The sequence below is a fragment of the Globicephala melas genome, chromosome 3 (genome assembly GCF_963455315.2).
Source record: "Globicephala melas chromosome 3, mGloMel1.2, whole genome shotgun sequence".
NCBI classification, from domain to species: Eukaryota; Metazoa; Chordata; class Mammalia; order Artiodactyla; family Delphinidae; genus Globicephala; species Globicephala melas.
In genome coordinates this window covers 20610441-20619791 of record NC_083316.1, presented here as the reverse complement: position 1 = coordinate 20619791, position 9351 = coordinate 20610441, and positions in this window count along the sequence as shown.

The window sequence follows — 9351 nt, the reverse complement described above, 5'->3', positions numbered from 1 at the left end:
CACTACAACTTCTCTAAAAAAAAGTATCTATTAAATCATTAAAACAAACCAATCCAAACAAACAAACAAACAAAATAAGCAGTGGGTCAGATCTGGCATGCATGCTATCATTTGGTTACTCTTGGCTTAAACTAAAATACTCTACCATCTGTTCACCACAGAATTGCAGTGTTTTATTTATAAAATATAAATCTGATAATGTTCCTTCCTTTCTGGGAAAACATCAGTGAGTTTTCATATACACTACAGTGGAAAAGACACAGCCTCTTCTACTTCTACTATATCTCTAACCCACTGTAACTCCATACCAGTTCCTAGTTATGTTAAACCCAAACTTGTTTATTTTAGTTGTTTGTTTCTCAGGGAATTTTTCCAGCCATCTTCTACCTTATGCATACTTTCTTCATATTGGAATTTATTATTTAAGTCATACTTATTAGTTAAAATATCACTGTATTAGAGAAGTTATCCCTATACAATTAAATACAAATGTGTTCTTTCTAGATATTCTTTCTCAGATAACTGTTTCTTAATAGCATGAAATATCACCATTTGTTTCCCTCTCCCCTGTTTTTCTCTACTGTAAGATAAAGTGCAAGAGGGAAGGGATCATGACTACCTTTACTCCGCTCTGCCGCTCTACTGTTAAATACATGCTCCATAAACATTTGTTGAATGCATAAGTGAATGAATGAGTTTCACAGTTAAAAGATGACAAACTGAGTGTCTAATATGCTAAGGACTGACAGTTAGATGATAGGATTATCTCCCAAACTCCCAAACAAACATATCTGAGTTACAGGAAAACTCTCAGATGTATCAAGAATCCAAAAAATATTTGCTCTACCTCTGTCATACAATATGAATTGTTTTAGTTTTCTAAGAAGGATAATACTGGAGTAAACTTTGAAGCATTGCCATGGTACATAATTTTAAGCATTTATTTGTTCTGTTTTGTTTTTGGTTGGTTGTTTTTTCTCTTTATTTCTTGTGTAATTTAGGATCAGAAAAAGCCTTTTTCATGCAGGATGTCAAAGCACAAGCATGGTGAGGAGGAATCTGTGCTAGAGAAAAGGTGGTAGAGATGAGAGATTGATTACACAGAGGGAATTGAACAAATAAAGTTGAAAAAAAAAAGCTAGATTTCTCAGTGCCAGAGAATGGTTTACAATATGGAATGGAAATAAAAAAAATATGAACACTAATATTGGATTGAAATTGGACATATTGATAATGAAATCATGGTTTTCAATATATAGAAATAAATATGTATGTAAAACACCTATGCATGTATATATAGAGATATTTATAAATGTAAATTTTATACATATTATATATGTCTACTATATAGACATAAATGCATACATGTATATATGTGTAATAGAGAGAGAAAGAGAGACAGAGAGAGACTGAGAGAAAGAGACAGAAACAGAGGCAGAGAATGAGTGCCTGAGAGAATGACACTCTAATGGCAACAGCACACTCAGTGCCCAGAACTTGGTTCTCAATAACCATTGTCCACTGAAAAGGAACAAAGTTCCTTGGAGATATCACTGATTCCAGGGCTGGAGCAGGAAAATTATAAGATGATTCTGAAACATGTCATGCCAAAAAGCAGGAAAATGCTTGAAAGTTCAAATTGTTGACAGTTTGAGCATTGAAATAATTAATGGCCTAAGTAGGTTATAACCTATTGAATAAAAGAGAAAAAATAGGAGTCCATACTGTTATAAATAAATAAATGTATACATTGAAAGATTAATTAGATATGAGATATATCATAGTTTCAAAGCATATCCCCAAGAAATACTTAAGAAAAATTGGTAACGAGTATCTTTTCAGTAGAGTAGCCTGACTGAACCCATCTTAATCAAGTAAGTGATCAATGTGAATATTATCAGAATAAATCAAAAGCATGCATCCCCTGAGAGCATGCTATGAGAGCATAGCAACTTTGTAATATTTCCACAAAAGATGCATACTTTGAATCTAACCATGAGAAGACAAAAGCAAATTAAGGGATATTCCACAAAGTAACTGATTTGTAGTTATCAAAGTTTCAAGATCATGTAAGTAAAAGCAAAAGGGAGAGACTGTTCAACACTGAAAGAACATAAAGAGACATATAAACTTCATTTAGAACTGGATCATTTTGCTAAAAAGCACTATATCAGGACAGTGATGAAACTTAAATAGGGCCCAAGTATTAGGTAGTAGTAATGAATCAGTGTTAATTTTCTGATATAGGTGCTTGTATTGTGATTATATAGGATAATATCCTTGTTTGTAGAAAATATAAACTAAAGTGTTTTGGGTGATGTGTCCTCATGTTGGTGAGACACTCTTAAATGTCTCAGGGGAAAATGGTCTTTGTACTGTGCTTATATATTCCCTAAGTTAATGATTGTTTCAAATTTAAATAAAGATTTAAAATATTTTAAAAAGCGAAAAGATAATAAAAATCAATGAATTTGGTAAAAATTCTATGGTATGATTTCTTTACACTGGCTTCATTTCAAAGTGATTTCTGAAGGTCATTCAGAACAGAATGACCTCCACCTGTGAGGAGACAAAATGGTGGACAGTTTCTCTCAGATGTTTGATACAGGGCAGTTGCGAATTGGGATGAGGGAATTTCTACTAATCTATAAAGAAGGACAAATGCCAGAGTTTGTTTTTTTCCATCAACAAACATAGAATCTGGAGAAGCAAGAAGAACTACAATCCTGCAGCCTGTGGAACAAAAACCACATTCACAGAAATATAGACAAGATGAAAAAGGCAAAGGGCTATATACCAGATGAAGGAACAAGATAAAAGCCCAGAAAAACAATTAAATGAAGTGGAGATAGGCAACACTCCAGAAAAACAATTCAGAATAATGACAGTAAAGATGATCCAGGACCTCGGAAAAAGAAAGGAGGCAAAGATCGAGAAGATGCAAGAAAGGTTTAACAAAGACCTAGAAGAATTAAAGAACAAACAGAAACAGATGAACAATACAATAACTGAAATGAAAACTACACTAGAAGGAATCAATAGCAGAATAACTGAGGCAGAAGAACGGATAAGTGACCTGGAAGACAGAATGGTGGAATTCACTGCTGTGGAACAGACTAAAGAGGAAATAATGCAAAGAAATGAAGACAGCCTAAGAGACCTCTGGGACAACATTAAATGCAACAACATTCGCATAATAGGGGTCCCAGAAGGAGAAGAGAGAGAGAAAGGACCAGAGAAAATATTTGAAGAGATTATAATTGTAAACTTCCCTAACATGGGAAAGGAAATAGCCACCCAAGTCCAGGAAGTGCAGCGAGTCCCATACAGGATAAACCCAAGGAGAAACACGCTGAGACACATAGTAATCAAATTGGCAAAAATTAAAGACAAAGAAAAATTATTGAAAGGAGCAAGGGAAAAATGACAAATAACATACAAGGGAACTCCCATAAGGTTAACAGCTGATTTCTCAGCAGAAACTCTACAAGCCAGAAGGGAGTGACGTGATATACTTAAAGTGATGAAAGGGAAGAACCTACAACAAATATTACTCTACCCAGCAAGGATCTCATTCAGATTCGATGGAGAAATCAAAAGCTTTACAGACAAGCAAAAGCTAAGAGAATTCAGCACCACAAACCAGCTCTACAACAAATGCTAAAGTAACTTCTCTAAGTGGGAAACACAAGAGAAGAAAAGGACCTACAAAACAAACCCAAAACAATTAAGAAAATGGGAATAGGAACCTACATATCGATAATTACCTTAAACGTCAATGGATTAAATGCTCCAACCAAAGACACAGGCTCACTGATTGAATACAAAAACAAGACCCATATATATGCTGTCTACAAGAGACCCACTTCAGACCTAGGGACACATACACAATAAAAGTGAGGGGATGGAAAAATACATTCCATGCAAATGGAAATCAAAAGAAAGCTGGAGTAGCAATACTCATATCAGATAAAATAACTTTAAAATAAAGAATTTTACAAGAGACAAGGAAGGACACTACATAATGATAAGGGATCAATCCAAGAAGAAGAGATAACAATTATAAATATATATGCACCCAATATAGGAGCACCTCAATACATAAGGCAACTGCTAACAGCTATAAAAGAGGAAATTGACAGTAACACAATAATAGTGGGAGATTTTAACACATCACTTACACAAATGGACAGATCATCCAAAATGAAAATAAATAAGGAAACAGAAGCTTTAAATGACACAATAGACCAGTTAGATTTAATAGATATTTATAGGACATTCCATCCAAAGACAGCAGATTACACTTTCTTCTCAAGTGCGCACGGAACATTCTCCAGGATAGATCACATCTTGGGTCACAAATCAGGCCTCAGTAAATTTAAGAAAATTGAAATCATATCAAGCATCTTTTCTTACCACAGCGCTATGAGATTAGAAATGAATTGCAGGGAAAAAAACGTAAAAAACACAAACACACAATACATTACTAAAGAACCAAGAGATCACGAAGAAATCAAAGAGGAAATCAAAAAATACCTAGAGACAAATGACAATGGAAACACGACAGTCCAAAACCTATGGGATGCAGTAAAACCAGTTCTAAGAGGGAAGTTTGTAGCAATACAAGCCTACCTCAAGGAACTAGAAAAGTCTCAAATAAACAATCTAACATGACACCTATAGGAACTAGAGAAAGAAGAGCAAACAAAACCCAAGTTAGCAGAAGGAAAGAAATCATAAAGATCAGAGCAGAAATAACTGAAATAGAAACAAAGAAAACAATAGCAAAGATCAATAAAACTAAAACGTGGTTCTTTGAGAAGGTAAACAAAATTGATAAACCATTAGCCAGACTTATCAAGAAAAAGAGGGAGAGGACTCAAGTTAATACAATTAGAAATGAAAAAGGAGAAGTTACAACACACACTGCAGAAATACACAGTATCCTAAAAGACTACTACAAACAACTCTATGCCAATAAAATGGACAACCTGGAAGAAATGGACAAATTCTTAGAAAGGTATAACCTTCCAAGACTGAACCAGGAAGAAATAGAAAATATGAAGAGACCAATTACAAGTAATGAAATTGAAACTGTGATTTAAAATCTTCCAACAAACAAAAGTCCAGGACCAGATGGTTTCACAGGTGAATTCTATCAAACATTTAGAGAACAGCTAACACCCATCCTTCTCAAACTCTTCCAAAAAATTGCAGAGGAAGGACCACGCCCAAACTTATTCTATGAGGCTACCATCACCTGATACCAAAACCAGACAAAGATACTACAAAAAAAGAAAATTAAAGACCAATATCACTGATGAACATAGATGCAAAAATCCTCAACAAAATACTAGCAAACAGAATCCAACAACACATTAAAAGGGTCATACACCATGATCAAGTGGGAGTTTCCCCAGGATGCAAGGATTCTTCAATATATGCAAATCAATCAATGTGATACACCATATTAACGAATTGAAGAATAAAAACCAAATGATCATCTCAATAGATGCAGAAAAAGCTTTTGACAAAATTCAACACCCATTTATGATAAAAACTCTCCAGAAAGTGAGCATAGAGGGAACCTACCTGAACATAATAATGGCCATATATGGCAAACACACAGCAAACATCATTCTCAATGGTGAAAAACTGAAAGCATTTCCTCTAAGATCAGGAATAAGACAAGGATGTCAACTCTCACCGCTATTATTCAACATAGTTTTGGAGGTCCTAGCCTCAGCAATCAGAGAAGAAAAAGAAATAAAAGGAATACAAATTGGAAAAAAAGAAGTAAAACTGTCACTATTTGCCAATGACAAGATCCTATGCATAGAGAATCCTGAAGATGCCACCAGAAAACTACTAGAGCTAATCAATGAATCTGGTAAAATTGCAGGATACAAAATTAAGGCACAGAAATCTCTTGCATTCCTATATACTAATGATGAAAAATCTGAAAGAGAAATTAAGGAAACACTCTTATTTACCACTGCAACAAAAAGAAAAAAATACCTAGGAATAAACCTACCTAAGGAGACAAAAGACTTGTATGCAGAAAACTATAAGACACTGATGAAAGAAATTAAAGATGATACCAACAGATGGAGACATATACCATGTTCTTGGATTGGAAGAATCATTATTGTGAAAATGACTATACTACCCAAAGCAATCTACAGATTCAATGCAATCCCTGTCAAATTACCACTGGCATTTTTCACAGAACTAGAACAAAAAATCTTAAAATTTGTATGGAGACACAAAAGACCCCGGCTAGCCAAAGCAGTCTTGAGGGAAAAAAACGGAGCTGGAGGAATCAGACTCCCTGACTTCAGACTATGCTACAAAGCTGCAGTATTCAAGACAATATGGTACTGGCACAGAAACAGAAACATAGATCAATGGAACAAGATAGAAAGCCCAGAGGTAAACCCACGCACCTGTGGTCAACTAATCTTTGACAAAGGAGGCAAGGATATACAATGGAGAAAAGCCAGCCTCTTCAATAAGTGGTGCTGGGAAAACTGGATAGCTACATGTAAAAGAATGAAATTAGAACACTCCTTAACACCATACACAAAAATAAACTCAAAATGGATTAGAGACCTAAATGTAAGACCGGACACTATAAAACTCTTAGAGGAAAACATAGGAAGAACACACTTTGACATAAATCACAGCAAGATCTTTTTTGATCCACCTCCTAGAGTAATGGAAATAAAAACAAAAATAAACAAATGGGACCTAATGAAACTTCAAAGCTTTTGCACAGCAAAGGAAACCATAAACAAGACGAAAAGAAAACCCTTGGAATGGGAGAAAATACTTGCTAACGAATCAACAGACAAAGGATTAATCTCCAAAATATATAAACAGCTCATGCAGCTCGATATTAAAAAAAACAAACAACCCAATCCAGAAATGGACAGAAGAACTAGATAGACATTTCTCCAAAGAAGATATACTGATGGCCAAGAAACACATGAAAAGCTGCTCATCATCACTAATTATTAGAGAAATGCAAATCAAAACTACAATGAGGTATCACCTCACACCAGTTAGAATGGGCTTCATCAGAAAATCTACAAACAACAAATGCTGGAGAGGGTGTGGAGACAAGGGAACCCTCTTGCACTGTTTGTGGGAATGTAAACTGATACAGCCACTCTGGAGAACAGTATGGAGGTTCCCTAAAAAACTAAAAATAGAATTATCATATGATCCAGCAATGCCACTTCTGGGCATATACCCAGAGAAAACCACAATTCAAAAAGACACATGCACCCAAATATTCATTGAATCACTATTTACAATAGCCATGCCATGGAAGCAACCTAAATGCCCATTGACAGACAAATGGATAAAGAAGATGTGGTACATATATACAATGGAATATTACTCAGCCATAAAAAGGAATGAAACTGAGTCATTTGTTGAGACGTAGATGGATCTAGAGACTGTCATACAGAGTGAAGTAAGTCAGAAAGAGAAAAATAAATATTGTATATTAACACACATATGTGGAACCTAGAAAAATGGTATAGATGAACCGGTTTGCAGGGCAGAAATTGAGACACAGATGTAGAGAACAAATGTATGGGCACCAAGGGGGTAAAGCCACAGGGGGGTCGGGGTGGTGGTGTGATGAATTGGGCGATTGGGACAACATGTATACACTGATGTGTATAAAATTGATGACTAATAAGAACGTGCTGTATAAAAAAAAAAATTGTGATCAAATGTATTCTATTGGAAAGAAGCAAAAATAGACCATATTGGGTTTCCCTGGTGGCGCAGTGGTTGGGAGTCCGCTTGCCGATGCATGGGACACGGGTTTGTGCCCCGGTCTGGGAGGATCCCGCATGCCGCGGAGCGGCTGGGCTGGTGAGCCATGGACGCTGGGCCTGTGCGTCCGGAGCCTGTGCCCCACAACGGGAGAGGCCGCAGCAGTGAGAGGCCCGCATACCGCAAAAAAAAAAAAAAAAAAAAAGACCATATTTACTGTCTAAATGATATAATAATTTAATGATATTTAGCATCTATTGCAGATGTAAAAAAAAAAGAAAAGAAACATAGAATCTGGTTTCACCACCCTATACTTTATACTACTTATAATTTCCCAAATCTTTCAGTATTCTCTGTGATTTTTTTATGCACATCTGAAATCATAAAACTGGTATAATGAATTTATACACTGTAATTTTAAGGGAATGTTCTGTGTGCTTGAAACCTTTAAAAAGTGATTGCTTTAAATGCAAGTTTATATTGCTACTGAAAGATGGTCTATAAATTAAAGCTATTATAATTAAGATTAAGTTCTTATATTCATATTTTCATATATCAGTGTGAATAATAGTACTTAACATTTTGACATCTGATTTTATTATCCTCTTGTTCAATATGTAATGATTTCAATGTATTTGAAGGCAATTTTATTATTTTTGAAGAGCAATTTTTTCACTTGAAAATGGAAGTGAAGTGAAAAATATGATCCAAAGTGAAGAAATTTGCTTAACATTTTGTGATTAAAGCAAGCATTTATTCCTTTATAGTATATGTTCTTAAAATTTTGTCATAAAAATCATTTAAAACCTAAATATAAGGAAAACCCAGTGATTAATACCTTTTATTGTATTTAAACTTGTATTTTAAAAATCTTTCTGAAAAAGAATGAGGAGCAGGAAAATAGAGCAAAATTGAATAACTGGATATGCAGCATATAAATGTAACTGGAGTAGGAAAAAACAGTTGTCAATTTTGTCTCTGAAAAAGATTTGGGTTTCAGCCCCCTCTTCCTACCCCCACTATCAGCATGGCTTACTTGGCCATGGATGACCACAATCTTAGCTAAGCCTTTCGACATTCTAATTTGGGGCATACGTTGCATAAGAGGTATGATGCCCTCTCTATATCACCACACGTATACTTGCCAATATAATCATTGCTGAAGTTATTTATGGAGGTTCCCGAAAGAGTCAGACTTCTAGGAGAATTGAGTTAAAGCTATTAGTGTAGTGGTTCTCAACATTCACTGTGCCTCTAAATTACAGGGCAGTGTTTTTAAAATAACAATGTTTGGGGTCCACTTGTACAGATTCAGTTTTATGTGGTCCAAGATAGGACCTGAGCATTAGAATTTTTTTTTTTTAAAGAGGCCTCCAGATAATGCTTAAATTGACAGGCTTGACCAACAGTGATCTAGGAAAAGCAGCAATCTTTCATTAAAGGCCTTCAGAGAAAGATGAAGATCAATGTTTTTTAGAGCATCTTATAGAAATTTGGTTTCAACAGTAGGACTTGGAACATTATATTAGGTAGAAGATCAGGAAAGGAAGAAGCAAGTAA